Source organism: Chelonoidis abingdonii, chromosome 11 (assembly GCF_003597395.2).
Source record: "Chelonoidis abingdonii isolate Lonesome George chromosome 11, CheloAbing_2.0, whole genome shotgun sequence".
NCBI lineage: Eukaryota > Metazoa > Chordata > Testudines > Testudinidae > Chelonoidis > Chelonoidis abingdonii.
In genome coordinates, this window is record NC_133779.1 from 36,227,340 (window position 1) to 36,245,704 (window position 18,365).

Here is an 18,365-nt window from a genome sequence, read left to right on the forward strand (position 1 = left end):
ATGGGCACGTGTCTGCACATTGACCAGCAAATACACCGACAACTGGAAATTCTAGGCCAGCTATTGGCAATAGCCTAGTGACTAAAATGGAATGTGGGACATCAGCAGAGCAAGAATCAATTAGAAAAAAATATCAGGACGGTACTCTTGCTCTCATATTAGTTTAACTGCATCTCGCCCACAAATTTAGTGGTAAGCGGTAGCACGGCCTAGTGGTTAAAACACCCACCCAGCAGTCATGGCTCCTGAGTTCTAACCCCAACTCCACCACTCGCTCCCCATTTGACCTTGAGCAAGTCACTTTGCTTCAGTTTTCCCAGCTGCAGAATGGAGGCGACGATAAAGTTCTACTGAACTGAGACACTGAGAGGCTTAATTTGTTAAGGTTTGTAAAGCGATCTGAGCTCCTTGGAAGCTGTCGTTATAGGCATATTATTATTATTCCTATTTATTAAAAACCTGGCAGTCTATGAACTCCGCGTCAGATAGAGTTGCTTCCTGCTTTTATAATGATTCAACAATCCCCAAGGTAGCTTCATTGTTAATACTCTCGTTATTTTGTTTTAAAAGCTGCACTTCTTCAGTCCCATCCATTGGAGGATTCCAAAGTGCTTCACAGAAACGACATTCTAAGCCCAACATCGTTACTTGTCTTGTGCACACTCCTCCCAGTAACCCCCTGGCTAAAGAACGAAGCTATGTCCAGGCTGAGAGAATGTAACCTACTGGGCAGTGTGCATTGCGTACCCTCCTTCCACATCTGTTCCAGCGAGATTGCAGCCCCAGCTGCCGAGCCTGGCTATCTCTCTACGATACTTATTTGCCCCTCCCTGCCGCCATTACTGTAGTATCTGAGCCCCTTGCAATCTTCAACACCCAAGACCTCTATGAGGTAGGGCAGTATTATTATCCCCATTTTACTGGCGAACAACTGAGGCCAGGTAATTTGCCCAAAAATCACAGAGGAAGTTTGCGTTGGAGCACAGAACTGAACCCGAGGCTGTGTCCACCTACGCAATTAAGGTCGACGTATGTTAGGTAGACGTACGGCCACTGTAGTAATTACTGTGTTTTCCCATGTCCATGCTACCCTCCTTCTGCCAGTGGTGTGCGTCCTCACCACGTGTATGAGCAATGAATGGCTGCCTTGCAGCCCGGGCTGTCAGCGCGGTGTCCAGCTGGGAGCTCGGTGCGGAGCCAACAGGCGATTTAAGTAACACAGTGTCTACAGACACTGCATCACCCTAACTACATCGACCTGAGCGTTACTTCCCTCGTGGAGGTGGCGTTATTCGGTCGGTGTAGCGAGGGATTTACATTGGCAGGAGCAACGCAGTAGCGTAGACACTTACAGAGTTAGGTTGACCTAACTCTATAGAGCAGACCTGAAGTGAGTCTCTCGAGTCCCAGACTAATACCACAGCCACTGGACTGTCCCTCCTCTTTTAGTTCAACCTGTAGCAGCTCACGATTTGAGCTCTGAAGGTCCCTGGTTCAATCCTGAGTGTGCCAGCCGAGACGGTGGCCATCATAACAACATGGTAGATTCCCCCAAGGGAAGATACACAAAAAGCCAGCTCTGACCCAGAGCTCATCTAATCAATTGCCTGCAGGCACTGCCCGTCCTTGTCTTAAAGGATGGGCAGGCAGATGCAGCGGGGAGTGCAGTCCAGCTGGGGGGAAACTAAAACTGAACTGACTATGGGGAAAATTGTGCTGTACACTGAGAGGCTACCCTGAGATATAAGGTGATGCTAAGGGGTTAAAAGGACTCCAGGAGGCTGCACTGGTAGTTAAATACCAGCCCAAGATGGGGGGAAAGTTTAGCTGTTTTTATTAAACAAAAGGAAACCCCAGAGGAAACAAAAACCCAAAGATTTAAAAAGAAAAAAATTTAGGCTCCACCAAGGTTACTGATCAAGGCAGAGGCTCCAGTGTGCAGCCTGTTCAAGTTTTGCAATATAAAGCTTTAAAAAGAAACAAAACAAAACAAATAAAAGGAAGAGCAATGCATCTTTTCCCTCAAATGTTAACAACGGCGCAACACCATCTCTGTATTGTCTCCCTGTTTTATCACCAAGGTACAGCTCTGAACAGATTCCACCCCAGGGCAGACACAAAACCATGGGGCCACAGTTTCTAATTATCCCCTCTATTCTCAGGCAAATGGTTTATTTATTAGCTCTTTGAGCTTCTCTTTCATTCATTTTCAATCTGACTCCCAGCAGCGAGGAGCTCTCAACAAGGGGAAATTTATTAGGTGCTGTCGACTCTCTTCATCTTCCCAACTCTCCTCTTCCTCCCACCCCTACCATTCAGAATTATGGGTCGTCTTTATCACCGTTAATTCAATAACTTGCTGTATAATTAGCCCGTAATAACACTATTATCTTAACATTTACTCAACAGTTGTGATCCTGTTACAGCACCGGGGGGGATTCTCCAGGGGAAGGAACCAGGAGATCCGTCTGTCTGCCAGAGAAAGAATCCCGTTAGATCAAAACTAAACCCCATCCAGAGAATAATACGACAAAGAGAGGGGGTAGGGAGAGTACCATTCTTGCAGCTTAGGCAGAGGGTACAGACCCTCGGCAGAAAGCCAAAAGTCTAATCCACTTTATTCCCCCTTCATAAGGATTTGAAAGGTTTTGCTACACAGATAAGAGAAAGTGGACGGTTTCTGTGCACACAGGAGACAGTAAAACTGAGGATGCCATTTGAATAAGCAACGCTTAACCTCATCAAACCCTTTAAACGAATTGTGCGAAAATCCTGCAGCGTAATTAGGAAAACAATGAGGGTTGGAAAAAATGTTCAGAGACCTCAGAAACGCATCCTCTAGATCCTTGTCTTTTGCTATAAGAAATCATATAGTTTTCCCCAAATTCCAATTCAGCCTATTAAAAGATAAACATGCCAGATACAGTTTATCATAATTGACACCACTAGGAAGTTTTTTTTTTTTAAATCTAAAAACCATTAAAACCCCTCTTAGGCTGAACTCCAGTGTAAGAGAATGTCACAGCAAAGCATCCAGCAATTAAGCAAGGAATTACTCTAGACCCATTGACTAAAAATGAAATAACTTGTGCACCAAACGAGGCTGGGAACATACTATCAAGTATCAAATGCTTAAACTCTAACCTTGACTAGTGATGCAAAAATTCTATCCACAAGCCTTAGCTAATGCTTATGAAGCGCTCTGGGGTTGGCAGCTTTCGTTTCACTGCTGCTGCTGTGATTTTATTGTGATATTTATACAAACACGCATACTGCATATTTACGCACAAATGCTCCTGGGTGCTCAATAGAAGCAGCAAGTTAGTAAGCAGCTTCCCAAACCTGCAAGATTTTAAAGTCTACAAGGTGAGATCAGGTTCACGCAGCTATCAGCGCCCGAAATCACATACACCACTGACTGAGAATACCAGCATTAAAGAATGTTGCACGCTATAATGTATCTGTTTCATACACATGCTATAGCAAAAGGGTAAACACACTCTATTGTGATTGATTATCCATCATGTAATACAGGGCCATAATTCCATCAAACCATCAAAGTGATTTGGCAATTATATTAATCATGAGAAGGGAGCTAGAAAGGTTTGCCGTTAGAACCTCAAAATGGAATTTCCTCGTATTATATTGCTGCATATTGGTTTTGTTTTTAATAATAGAAAGTCAGATTATTTCTGCTTCAAATTTGCTTACATGCCACGGTCATAAACCAAACCACTGGTTAGTGCTGATGACAGATCACATCAACATTAATAAGACATTTTATGCTGTCTCCTGCTCCACAGGAAATTTCAGAAGCAAACTGAGAGTGAACGCAGGAGGCATGATGAAATTCACATCCTAAACCAGCTACCAAACCCCTTACAATAGCTGAACCTCAATAAATCTGTACACTTCATAATCCGCACAAAAGATACGCCCTTCCACTTGTCAGCCAAGATATGATAGCGTATGTCACAGTGAGGTCTCAGTTCAACTAAGGTTTCATTTTTTAAGAATATATGCTATTTACACACACACACACACACACACACACACACACACCATAAATTAACCCTGAAATAATATCATAATAAACTTAAACCTAAAATAAATAATAAAGCACATTTTGTGATGCATTATTGTGGCTGTATTACTGAATTTCTGCACCTATTTATTTTGACCGTATACAAGTGATAGATACACAGTCTAGGGACTCTTGACAAACTGCTACACTTGGATGTTTAAATTAAGATAACAGCACAAATTTCCCCTCTTCTCTACATTTACAATCCCCATCACCCCTCATTTTCAAACACTGTTGAGGGACGATGTTGAAACCTTGCAACATTCCCTGAAGCACATCAGATCCAGGCTGTTTCAGTCCCAAGTCCAGAGCAAACCCCAAAGCTGGGGGGACCTTCGCACAGAACAGCCAGCCAGCAGTCCACCCACATTTATGTCAGTGGGGTTCCAGGCTGAACTCATCTGCTTATCTCAGCTGTGGCAGAACAGCATGGGGGAGAGAGGCAGTCTCCAAGGAAGTCGCAATTTATTGCCAGCTCAGGTAAACAGACTCACACTAGCTCTGTTCAAGCTCGCATGCTAAAAATCAGCAATGCAGCCACGAGACAGACTAGCCAACACAAGCACGGACCTAGGGTTTCAGATGGGGTTTTACTTGCACCCAGGTCAGTATAGTGCTTAAGCAGGTGACTAGCCCCCACTGAAGCCAACAAGATTACTCATATGCTTAAATCTAGAGACACATGTAAGTACCTCGCCAAATAAATTCTCAAAAATTCAGCCACTCCCAATGTGCCTTCTAGCTTTTAAGTGCACATTTGCAATGTTCAGCTGCGTATTAAAAATACACACAAGATAAACTAAGATACCAGTGTGGTGTGTTTGGTGTAGTGAAAATAACCTGATGCCACAGTGCAACGCTTGGGTTCTTACCTTGCTGTTTGCTGGTACTGTAAACTATCACACACTTTAAAAAAAAAAAAAAAAAAGTTTGTTCAATGCTCCATAAACTTTAGTGCATTACAGAAATATATTGAACTGAGAATAGAGGCTGGAGTCTGCCAGAGGGTACCAGCTGGTTCTAGGAGTACAGAACCGTACTTTGTAACAGGGAGAGAGCAGTCAATCTCCCATTCGTCCGTAGAAACTACAGGCATGTTTAATTGCTATACTCCTCATTATCAAAAAACAGTGAAATTAGTCATAAAGGTGGATTTAAGAACTCTCGGGAGGGGGGAGGGTCAAGTCCTCTTCTACATTACACGGAGATATCTACACACTCTGAGGATACTTTGTTTTGTTTAGCCTGATTTTTTTCAAGAATGTCTATGACCACTACATTTAAAAGACACTTGAATCTAGAATGTCAGGCAGCACTATGAAGCTCTTGAAACACAAATAAAACATACATATTCCAGAAGGCTGCTGCCATGAGAACCACACACATCTACAAGAGGACTTTCAGGAAGCGGGAGGCACTGGAATCCATGTTTTGTGCCTTTCAGTAGAATCATATGGGCTGAGAGTTCCAAAGTAGTTTAGGAGGTTGAGACTAGGGCTGGCCAAGAAACATTTTCATTTATCAAAAAAGTGAAGTTCTGACATTTGTTTTCTTTCCACATCTGGGAGTCCCGGGTTCAAGCCCCTGCTCTGCCCGGAACTGGGCCACTGCCTGTGCTGGGATGGGTTTCTCTCTTTACTTCCCTACCAGAAATTCCAGCCTGGACCTGAGAAACCTTTCAATAACGTTTTCATTGGGCCTGCTACTTTTCCAAATTGAGATGTTTCAATTTCAATGAATTAGCAATTTCTCTCTCTCTCTCACACACACACACACACACACACACGACAAAATTCCCAACCAGCTCCAGTTTAGACACATGGGTGCATCTGAAAATGTTGCCCTAGGTGACTTAGAAGCCCAGTGTTCAATGACATCAAGGGTAAATTTTTCAAAAGTACCTATAATGGCTCAGATCTGCAAAGGTATTTAGGCACCTAACTCCCACTGACGCTTGCACCAACAGCAAGTTACTACACTGCTGGAGCGAGAGGGGAGCAGGGAGGGAATTGTATCTCAGGGTCAGCCTGTGCTGCAACTGAAAACCCCTGGCTGGCCTGCACCAGCTGACTCGGCTCTTGGAGCTTGGGCTAAGGGGCTGTTTAATTGTGGGGTAGACATTCGGGCCAGGCTGGAGGCCCGGACCCAGGACCCTGCCAGCAGAGAGGGTCCCCGAGCTTGCAGCCTGAGCATCTACACCCCAATTAAACAGCCCCTAGCCAGAGTCCCGCGAGCCTGCATCAGCTGACAAGGGCTAACTATGGGTTTTTAACTGCAGCGCAGACATGCCCTCAGAGTCAATAGCTCCTGGAGCTACTCCTTTGGGCCGTGCAGTTTACACACCACCTCTTGCCCACAACCGTATATGATGCACAATCTCCAACCATCCTCAAACTTCATCGCACCGCAACCCCCTTCTGACAACAAAAATTATTACACGACGCAAGGAGGGGGCCCCAAGGCCGGAGCCCGTCTGAGCTCCACCACCCCAGATGGGGGGAGGAGGGTAGCAAAGCTCGAGCCCACCAACCTATGTGGCGTGGAGGGAGGGGGGTGTGACAAAGCTTCAGCTCAAGGTAAGGGGCCTGTAACCTGAGCCCCACTGCCCATGGTGAAAGCTGAAGCCCTCGGGCTTTGCTTCAGCCCTGAGCAGTGGGGCTCAAGCTTCCTGGTGCCTAACACCATTCCTGGTGACCCCATTAAAATGGGGTCCTGACCTACAGTTTGAGAACTTCTGATTTCTTGCCCATACGATCCATATCCGTACACAGCTCAGGCACCTCTTATGAAATAAGCATTTCAACCCACACAAGCAGTTTGGCTCTATGGATCTGTGCACATTCAGGGATTAGCACTGGCACGCTCATCTAGCCATGCTCCTCTTTCTGTAAACAAAGAAACAGGTTATTGGCGATGCAATACAAGTCCTCCCTCACCAAGAGCCTGGTACTACACCCATCGAACATACCAGGCCAGATCGGACAAATGGTCCATCAAGTCCAGAAGCCTTTCTCCATGAGGCACGGGGAAGGGGCTTCACAAAAAGGGGCAAGAAACCCTGTTGGGAAGAAATTTCCCTATGGACAGATCATTCCAACTCCAAACATCTAATGCTTATGTGAAACCCTGAAGCAGGAGGGGCTCAATTCTGCAAAGGACTGTGCCTCATCTTCACTGGGAATCAAGGTAGTTCTGGTTCTCAGGCACCTTGCCCCATTCAGGGCCCAAGATACCAGTTCAAATCCATTCCGTGGCAACAAGTTATTCCCATGAAATAGCTGTTTGGTGGCCTACATACAGTGAATTGGCGGCTTCAGAGCCATTCCTAATGAGGTGGGGAAAGCTCAAGCCATCAGTAGCAGTCTCAGCTGAGCCCAGAGACTGAATGGGCTTTGAAGACTGAACTCCCCCTCCCACACAATGGAGCACCTTCCAGTGCAAGGTTAAAGCATATGAGCAATGCAGCATAGTGCAGTCCATCCTGCTGTGACCACCAGCGCCTGGCCTAGTCTGACTCTGCTCAGTTTCCAGAACTTCGCCTTTCCCATACACAAGTTAATTAGAGCTGGTTAATAAATTTTTTAAAAAATTGCAAAATAATCACATCTTCTAAGTTGTTTCATTGTGAATCCTGTAAAACGGAAACCATTTTTTAATTTTTGTTTTTATCCTCTTTTTTGGCACTGAGCTCAAATAAGTTAACTCTACTTTCTAATTTTTCCCCTTTGCTACCCTAACATTTCAAACCTTTGCCAACTTTTTAAAAATATACAGGATGGCAGAATTACAGATTTTTGTTTCTCCTTCTGTTCTTCTATAACTAACACGTATTCTATAATTCTTTGCAATTCTCCAATAGAAAAAGTCTAAAAAGTTAAAGTGGCAAAAGGAAAAAAGAAAAAAGTAAAATAATCCAGACATCATTCCTTCCTTTTCATTCAGTGGCAAAAAGAGAGAGAACCCCCCCTCCCTCAAATGAGCAAACAAAAACCTCACAAATTTAAAAATTGTGGTTTAAAATGAAAAACAAAACAAAAATTAAATAAACTAAAAGCTTCTCATGAAAGTGGATCAGTTTCAGAAAAAGTTATTCAAAGTTGTGAATTAAAAATTTTGACCAGTTCTACTAAAAACCTCACTTTTTAAAAAATGAGTGAAAACAACCTTTAATATGCATAGTACCTTTTTCACTATACAATTACGAATGCAAATTTCAGCTGCTAGCATCACAGACTAGTACATTTACCCTTGTACAGCACATGCCTCTCAACTGTCCCTCACATTTTGAGATACATCATTCGTTTTAGTCCCAGTTTCCTGCACAAATTTCATACCCTGTCGTCATTGCCTCGTCCCTCCACCCCCCCAAAGAATGTTATTGGATTTTTTTCGCCAGCAGAAACAATAATGAAGCTGATCTTACAGAAGGAGCTCTTTACACAAATGGGAAAGACTCCCAAGGCATTTTAAGTTTCCAGCATGAATAATTTGTCCCTCTCCTTTTTTGGGTCTTTATCACACACAGTAGGTAGAGGAAGAGTGCGGAGTACAGCTGTGTATGTTTCACTACATATAGTGAACATATGCCTTTCAGAACATGATCAAACCTTTCTGGGAGTGTATGATTTCAGGCTATGATATATATCATCCCCCTCCCAAAAAACACCACCACCACCACCACCACATGAATCAAAGCCCCAACAGCACCACAGAGTGCTTAACTCCCCAGGGGTAGAGCTTGCAAAAGGCAGGTCGAATAGATATTACATCTTACAAGCAGTTTTTACACAAAGGGTTGATCCTACCACTGAAGGTGGTGGAAGGATATTGGATTTCACCAAGACTCTTCCTAGAGGCCCCATTTTAAGTAGCTTCCACTGCTTCATAAACATTTCCCTTTGCACACACAGACCATAATGGTGGAGTGGGGGGAGTTTCCAGTGGAAGGGGTTAAAAGCAGAGAAAGGGAGATTCCACTTTTATTGCCAGGACCTTGGTGCAAGTCTCCCACCCCAACCTGAAATCACTGAACAGGAGGGAGAGGAGAAAGTGCACTGAAAGATCTGCCCTTGGGGGAAGGTTCGGAAACAAAAGATCTGCTCACCCACTCCTCTACCAAAGAAACTAGAGGCATTAGGAACCTAGCATCCATTCACCCCCTCCTGCTTGCAGCCGGGCTGTTTCCCTGTCTGGAATCCCCGGTCCATCTGTTAGCTGAAGGGAAGATGATGCACAAAACTACCCAGATCCGATGACAGAAGATTTGGAGGATTTCTTCTTTCTTATTTAAGTAAGAGGATGAAGTTTTAATTTGAGCTCATCTTGGGGAAGGGAGAAGGTTACTGAATCCGGAGCTTGCACGGCTGCATGGAGCAAATGAAGGAACAAGTGGTCCTAAAACTGGTGAGAACTAACTGGGATTACAAAGGCTGGTTCCAAGCCTGAGCTGGTGGGGAGGAGCAGCCAGAAGAGGGGGGCATTGGCAACAGATTTTTTTTGATGGTCCCCCACCTCCTATGCACACAGTGAAAAAAGTAATTTTTTTAAAGGGGCGGGGGGAGAGAGAGAGACTCACTTCTTGGGAAGTTTTTGCTTTTTCTTCCTCCTGTCCCTCTCCTTCACAGTGAATATAAAAGCGATCTGAATCCCAGCACTCTTTCTATCTGCAAGAAGCCCTGAAGTACTGACCTCACTCCCTCCTTCCCCCACCTCCTAAACTGCCCCACTCCATCAAATTCTCTAGAGTCAAAGGCCACCCCGCCCCACCTCCAACCACCACCACCCTGGCACCAGATGTTCACTGACAAAGGGAGAGCGAGCTATAAAAAAAAAAAAAAGAAACCCCTCCACCTTCTGTAGCCCAACTGGGGCCTCTGGCAAGAGAAATTCAAAGTATACATCAGACCCGGCTGTCAGCGAATTACTGTCCAACCAACTAACCTTCCCTCTGCTCCCAACCCCCCCAGCTAAAATACCCTAGCCGATCTCAGCAAGATGTATGGTCTTGCCATAAAGGGGCTGTGTCTCTAGCCAGAGGACACGCCAACAAAACCAAAACCACATCTGAGAGAGTGTCTCCTGTTTTACTCTTTGCTAAAATATCCCAGCTCAAGGGGGTGGGGTGGGGGGGGATGGGATGGACAGAAGGCAGGAGTCACCATCACCATTTAAAAAGGAACTTAAAAAAAAGATCAAGACATCTATGCTCTGTCCACATGAAACAGCCTTAGCAGTTACTCTGTTTAAACACTGCTGTTGCAAACACTGCTTCCCAGAATCCTCCTGTGCCCTCCCCAAGAGGGTCTTGCTAGCCAAACCAGGCTACAGATTAGCCATCTGGATTATTTATATTTAAAAACAGCCTGAACACTGGCCTGCCACCTGCCTGTCTCTAGGGATTTATTTGTAGGAAGGGAAGCAAAAGGAAAATTCCCTCTCCCCCCCGAACATGTAATAATTTCCCCCAAGACATCTATTTTCACTCACCCCTTCATTCAGTTTTTTGGGGGGCGAGGTAGTCTTTTACATTCTCGTTTGCTGTATCAGGGCAGGATAGGTTTATCATGCCTGCAATGTTAAGACTTCTGGGAGGTTTATTCCCCCACCCCCGTTCTGAGAATCCCACAAATGTAATTGCCGGTTTTCTCCCCCATTCACCGCACAAAGGCCGGAGGAGCGATGCAGATGTGCATTGTTTGCACACAACCCAAGAAGAGCATGTGTACAGAAGTCCGGTCTCAAATTAGTCCTGGAACATTACGGGGCTACACGGCCAGCCCAAGAGCAAAACTGAATGCACTGCGGGAAAAAAGTGACAGCCCATTTAAACCATTCATTCTTTGTAACAATCTCCTAGGCTGGGTTTTGAAAAGGCTCCAGTGACGGTTTCCCTGATTTGTATGGGCAACACGTCACATGGCAAGCGCTTTCTCCTCCCACTTCCAACAGCATCACAACCACACTGGAACAGATCCCTGGAAAAAGCAGATCTTCACTAGCCCTGCATTGGCAGTGGGGAACAGCCTTTCCACTTCCCAGGGGCAGCGGCCATACATGAAAATCCTCTCTCACCATTCGACGATGAAATCTCAAAGTGCCAGCCTCGGGGGAAGCATGTACTGTCGTTTTCTCTATTACATGTGGGTTTAGTGCTTGTGTTACAGCACCGTTTCACTTATGGTATAACTTCTGTTAGTATAATGATTCGATATAAATTCCATATCCTGATTCCGTAACAATGCTCTTTGCTATTATACTAATGGCCCCATCAGAATGGCACAAGCGCCATTATGAGAGAATCTGTTTGTAATAGAGAATCAATCGCAAGAGAGGCATTAAACCCAAATGAACTATTGAAAAATGATCAAAACAGGGGCTGGATCTGATTCTTTGGGTACAGTTACAGAGCAGCAAACAGCCCATCTATCAGGTCAGAGAGTTAAGGACATTTACCAGATCAGAAACAGGAGGGAAGTCACCCTACAGACTCAGGCACTGATCCTGAAACCATAACTTGTGCGACTTATATGAGTAAGGGCTATTCCTGCATGTAAAGGTTGCAGAATCCGGCCCTTGGTTTTTAAATGCTCCTATTACCATAGTAATCTGAGCACCAATCAGCATGCAAGGAAACTTATGCACCCCTCATAAGCATGCCTGAAGTGCTTTGTAAATAAAAAGTCAGCTCCGAATAGTCTTCCTTAAAGTCTCCTTGTCATGAGTGTTCATACCAGTCCCAGCAAGTGAGCTTGTACCAAGCTACGGAGTGAGTTACCATGCCAATGTCACAGGATGTATGGGCTTAGTGAAAATAATGGTATTGCACGGTTCTGTTTGATACACCTCCATACCTACATCAGTCAGGCTGCATTTACTGCTGCAACATCTCCCCGGTGCCTCTTGATTCAGAAGGTTTCATATATTGAAACAGTTATTATTACTTCTACAAAATACTTCTGGAAGAGCAGCTAATCCTTCAAAGAGACCTTTTGACAGATGTTTTCCTACAGTCAGCATTTGAACACACACAATGTCTTACACTCTCCAGAGCCCCTAATTTTACCAGTTCATTTTTCACACTCACATACGCAGCATGAAATAAATTCAAATGTAACAAGATTACACTCACTTGCTGCCAAAGGACCTGGTGCAATCTCTCTGCTCAGTCCAACAGCAAAGCCCTGTGCAGAAATAAAACATACCTGGTGTGTACAAAATCTCTTCAGATACAGGGGCACAAGATGGCTCAGGGGAAGCAGGCAATGATAGAGCCTTTTATGACTAGGCCACTGGTTAAAATCCACCCTGAAGTGAGTAACGGCTATGACGTGATGGCTATACAAAGACCAACGTGAAATGCACAGGTGGTTTCAGTCTAGCTCCTAATGGACAGGTGTCAAACACACACATAAAAACCCCATTCTTGCACTTGGCACCCTCTTTGGCTGTCTCAGCAGAAGCGCCAAGACCCGACTGGCTAGGCAGCTCGAATTTTCTACTCTTATGCTAAAGGGAGTCCTTTAGATGGCAAGGTAGCATGAACAAGCTGCACTGTTGCTGGCTGGCCTGCATCCACTCTACAGACAGAAGCAAAATGCCAGAAGCACTGGACTAGATATCAGAAGACCTGGGTTCTAAACCTGACCCTGCCACCAACCTGCTGCGAGCTTCAGCTACTCACTTTATCCTTCTGTGCCCACCTTTCGTCTTGGCTCTTTTATAATAGCCAGCTCTCATACAGTGCTTTCCATCACACCGCAAAGCACTTTACAGAGAAGGCCAGCATCTTCATCCCCATTTAAGAGATGGAGAAACTGAGGCACTGAGCGAGTAAGTGACTTGTCCAAGGTCACCCAGCAAGCCAGGGGCAGAGCCGGGAACATAACCCTATTCTCGAATCCATATCTGTGGTCTATCCGTAAAAATACTCTTTGCTAGTATAGAGCATACTGCCTTTGGGGCAGTGACAATTTTGATGCTCTGATCCTACCCTAAGATAGGTCTCAATTTCCCAGGTTATTATTGACACATTTCTAAACTAAATAGTCATACCATAGGAAGAAGAGGTAACTATCGGCAGAATTCTGCGATGGCCTCTACCAAACAGACTGGGAAGAGGAGAGGATTGGAACTCTCCAGGACTGAGGTTAAGAAACAGGAAAACGTATCATGTGATAAGGAGGAATTTATGTATATAATGTAACTATCGCCTTTCCAGGAAATGAGCAGGCAACTCCAACTGTATTTAACCATCCCAACTCTGAAGCCTCCAAGAGTCTCTTCTGAGTTTTGGAACACCCAAATGAAGCACTTCTTTCCCCAGATGAATGCACAGTTCCGTCTTCTCTGGTCTGAGGGTAAACAGACTTAACTACCTGGGTGACCAGGCGTACGGTTTTCGACCTGTACACTCGGTCGAAAAGGGACCCTGGAGGCTCTGGTTAACACCCCCGACCAGGCTGTTAAAAGTCCGGTTGGTGGTGTTCAGGCAGGCTAGTCCCTACCTGTCCTGGCACTGCGCTGCACCCCAGAAGCTGCCAGCATGTCTGGCTCCCAGGTAGGGGAACCACGGGGCTCCACCCATTGCCCCTTCCCTCCCACAACCTCCCGAGCACCAGCTCCGCACTCCTACTAGCTAACTAGCCACTGGGAGCTGGGGGGGGGGTGGGGAGGCGCTATGGGCAAGAACGGTGTGTGGAGCCGCCTGGCCTCTCTCCCTAGGACCTAGACCTGCTAGCTGCTTCCAGGGCACACGCAGCACTATGCCAGGACAGGCAGGCAGCCTGCCTTAGCCCTCCTGCTGCACTGCTGACCGAGAGCTGCCTGAGGTAAGCCCAGACCCCAGCCCTGAGCCTCCCTCCTCAGAGCACCCTCCTGCACCCAACCCCCCTGCCCCAGTCCAGAGCTCTTGCCCACACCCCAAACCCCTCATCCCCAGCCCTCCGCCCCCCCCAGCTGAAGCCCTCACCTCCTCCTGCACTCCAACTCCCTGCCCCAGTCTGGAGCCCCCTTCCCACACTCTGAACCCTGAACTCCACCCTGGAATCCACACCCCCAGTTAGAGCCCTTGCCCCAGTCCAGTGAAAGTGAGTTAGGGTGGGGGAGAGCGAGCCACCAAGGGAGGGGGAATGTAGTGAGTGGGGGCAGGGCAAGGGTGTTTGATTTTGTGCGCCTGGAAAGTGGGCAGCCCTATAATTACTACAACAATCATTGCCTTGTGTGTCTGCTGTGAAAGGAGGATGTCTAGTAGTTACAGCAAAGGGCTGGGAATCAGGAGTGCCTGATTCATTTCTACCTCCGTCTGGCAGTGTGATCTCAAGGAAGTAACTTCACTGTTCTGTGTCTCAGTTTGCCTGTCTATAAAATGGGGATGACACATTTCCTACCTGACAAAGATATGTTCATTAATATTTGTAAAAGTTCCTTGCCATTCCTGGATGGTCAATGTGACAGAATTGTGAGTGGAACTGATTTTATTCCTGGATGGAATAGACAGGAGAAAGGGAAGAGACACGCTCAAAATGGTGATCCCCGTGAAGTTTCTGCTACATCACAGTTCAATCCAGCAAGGATTTAACCAGAACCACTGCTGTGTAAACAGAACCCCATTCACCTCCCCCAGAGACCTACACGCTACCACCTAGGTATCCTATACTAGGTATCCTATACTAAATGAATCTAAGGAAAAAACAATCACAAAGACACATTTTAAACAAGAAAATTAGCAGTTAAGTAAAGATTTCCCCCCCACTCCTCCTCTGGAACAAGCCAAACAGCATCAGTTATAAATATCCACCTCGTAAAATTCTGGAACTTACAAGCACCTTCACAGACCGCATAACTGATTGTCAGTAGGTGACAAAAGCCTGCCTGATATACATGAAACCAGTCAAAAAAGAAGGAAGATCACACAAATGCAGGTGGCGGGCTATTTAGGGAAAGTCTCTTTTTTAGCATGCTACTATGATATTATTAGGGATTTTATTCTCTATCATGTGTGGTGAACTCAGTGCAGCTGAATCTGTGATTTGCAAACTTCTAGCTGGTATTTTCAGAAGAGGAAAGGAAAGTAAGCACAGACATTACCTACAGTCTAGAGAATTCTCTTTTTTAAAAAAGGACCACCATGGTAATGTTTCAAAGTGCTTTTCATAAATAGTAACGATCTGCTTAATTTTTACATTTTCCCCCCTAACTGCAGGAGAGTTCTCAGACAGCAAACGAGATAAATTTAAATTTAAGTTAAAGTGCTCCCGCTAACGGCCCGGCTGCTGAGAATTCCAGTTGGAGTTTTGCTGTGAAAAGTTCCCTCTAACAGAAGGGTACTAATCCTTGCTGGAGTGGGAACTCCAAGGGGTTTCGAGGTGGCGAGGGGGAGGGAGGAGAGGAGAGAGAAGATATAAATCATAAAGGGATGGAAAATGGCCACTTCTCTCTGAAAGTTTCCAACAAAGCTGCTCCCATTTACCTTCACATTTCTAAAGTGAAGGATTTAAGTCTATTCTATCTCTTGGTCAAAAAAAAGGATTACATTTTTGCAATGGAAATAGTGGTGTAATAGATATTGCATCCAAGCAGCTCTAGAAGCAGCAAAAAACCAGTTCCATTGTATTGCAGCAGAATACAGAAACTGTACAAAAATTACACCTTGTAAATAAGCACATTAACCCTGTACATAAAAGAGACGGTATCAATCATGTCCCAGTGCTATGCATGTTAACTGTGTATCGTGCCTTCATCTAGCCCGTCCTTTGTTCAGAAAAAAAAAGAGGAAATCTCACGGAGGAGCTGGAGTGATTGGAAAAGTTTAGTAATAAAAAGGATGATTTGGAAAAAGTCGATTTTTAAACAGAGGAAGCCAGTCCTTGGTGCACTTTTATAAAGGGAAGAGAGGAGTTTTGCACAAATTGGGGAAGCTTAGCACAGTCTGTCATTTATTTGTCCCTTGTTTTGCAAATAAATGCACCAGTAAACGACTGGGCAGATTTAAAGGCGGCGGGGTGGGAGAGGAAGAGGGGGAGAGGGAGAATCAATGTGCCTTTAATGATTTCAAAATAATGCTGACCTACACAATTAATCTTCACTGCACCGAATCCCCCCCCCCATTCAATTGAACAACATTATCGATCCCCCAAGACAAAAAGGGATGGGAAAAAAGATGAAATCTCTATATTATAATTTGGATGCCACTGAAATCTGCAAACAGCAGCAAGCCAGTTCCCAGTCTGACCCCACACAAAACAAATCCACCTTTCCCCTGAAGTCTGGCAGCAGCTGGCTCAAAGAAGGATTCTTTAACTTTATTTTTAAACCTTATATTTTGATACCAGATGCAATGTGCCAGACACAGACCGAGGGGTATTTACAGACGTGGGGGAAGGGGGGATCTTTGCTGAAACACAATCAACCCACAGCAAATAAATGGGGGTGAAAAAAACCCCTTCATCTCCACTTTGAGAGAGAGCGAGAGCGAGACACAGAAACACACACAGACAGGCAGGATCAACCATAAAATTAAAGAAGGCAAGAGACGGATTAACAAGCAGCCCAAGGGAGGCTCTCTGAACTGTAACTGGCTCTGGATGTTCCCAAGCTGGAGAAGGGAATTATTCCCTTAAAAAGGAAACACTGGACTGATGTTTTAAACTCAGCCACCAGAATGGAAAGTAACAAGTAGAATCTGCTCTGGGTCTAACCTAGCACAGAGACAGGGGAGCAGCCCTAGGGTTCCTGGTGGACTGGGGGTGTGGGGCAGCTCATGGGGACATCTCGGGTGGAGGGCAGAGGGGAAAGAGGGCTTCTATTTATCCTGCATCAGGAAAGCGATGGGGACCAGCTCCTAAACAGGCAGTTACTGTCCTGAGCACCAGAAGTTAACAGAAGGGCTAAAAGGAGAGGGGGAATGTGGAGAGGGGAGAGGGGAAAGAGAACTTGGAGAGGGGTCAGTAAGGAGGAATGGGAGAGCAGACCAGGCATAGGATGGGAAGCGAGTGATGGGGGAAGAGGAGGACACGGAGCAGGGGCAAAGGGATGAAATGGAGGGAGCAGAGGATGGAGAACAGTCCCCATGCAGGGTCCCCCACAGACCCAGGGTGCCAGGAGCCACCCTCCACACACTTCAGACCCAGTCAGGCTGCAGGACTCACCGTGAGCCTTCCCATCGGAGCCCCCGAGAGGGGCCCCCAGTTGCAGCACTGGTGGCCAGAGGCAGTGGCTAGGGATCCATGAGGCGCCTGGTTCCCGTTAACCCAACCTGGGTTCGGAGGAGGAGGTAGGGGGTGACACCTCCTGCAGGGTCCAGAGCGAGACACCAGGAAGGGGGTGGGCTAAGACTGGGAGGAGCCAGGGGAGGGGCAGGGAGCCTACAGAGTGAGACGGAGGTGGGGAGGGGGGGAAGGAAGCAGCTGTGCAGGACAAGGTCTGTAGGGGAAAATCCATAAGGGACAGGGGAGGAGCGAGGCACAGATCCATGGGTAGGAGAGTTCCATAGGGGATGGGGTGTGGGAGGGGCAAGGAGAGGGGGTGCAGATCCAGGGGGGAACAGATCCACAGAGGAAGGCATAGGTGCTGTAAGTAGGGCTGCTGCAACACCCCCTGGCTTGAAGTGATTTCCATCATATCCAGCGTTTACAGTTTGGTTCAATGGCTCCCAGCACCCCCACTACACACATTGTTCCAGCCCCCCTGGGGGAGGGAGAGCTGATCCATGGAGGGAGGATCTATAGGGGAACGTGTGTGGGATGGAGGAGGAAGAAAATCCATTGCAGAAGGTCTTTGGGAAGAGAGGGAGGAGATCCATGGGGGGATGGAGGGTACTTGAGCTGGCATGGCCCTGTAAGGGATGATGGTGTGAGGGATAGGGACTGAGTTGGGGGAAGCCCCATAGAGGATGTGTTGCCTTGGCAGAAGGGGGGCAGGAAGCCCCTCCTGCCCACCCCCAAGGCATAGCAGCCAGTAACGCATTTAGCTCCCCAGGGGAAGTCTCTCTTCCATCCATGAGTTTGGAGAGGCAGAGGAGGTTGGGATTTTGTTCTGAGGGGGTGACTTGTGCCTGGGCCCCAGCCTGGCCCAGCTGCACTGTAGCTAGAGACAGCTCATACACTTCCCTTTCCAAACCGGCTGCAAACCTTATGCCCCAGAAGGCGAGAACCAGGGCAAGGAGAGAAAGACACTCTGTGCTACTGTTTCTAGGGGCTTATTCTTATTAATTATTATTATTAAAGAAAGTCTTCCAGCTTCCTTTTTTGTCTGTGGTTCCCCATCTTGGCAAATTCCAGCTGGA

At 46.3% G+C, this 18,365-nt stretch overlaps 1 protein-coding gene across 1 annotated transcript in view; it reads right to left on the bottom strand.

Annotated features, from left to right (window-relative positions):
- Positions 1-17,346, bottom strand: part of PTPRS (protein tyrosine phosphatase receptor type S) — a 200,336-nt gene extending 182,990 nt beyond the window's left edge. Inside the window, exon 1 of the mRNA XM_075070885.1 lies at positions 17,230-17,346. The gene's annotated coding sequence lies outside the window, so the exon portion shown is untranslated. The remainder of the gene's footprint in view (positions 1-17,229) is intronic.
- Between the last annotated feature and the right edge of the window lie 1,019 nt (positions 17,347-18,365).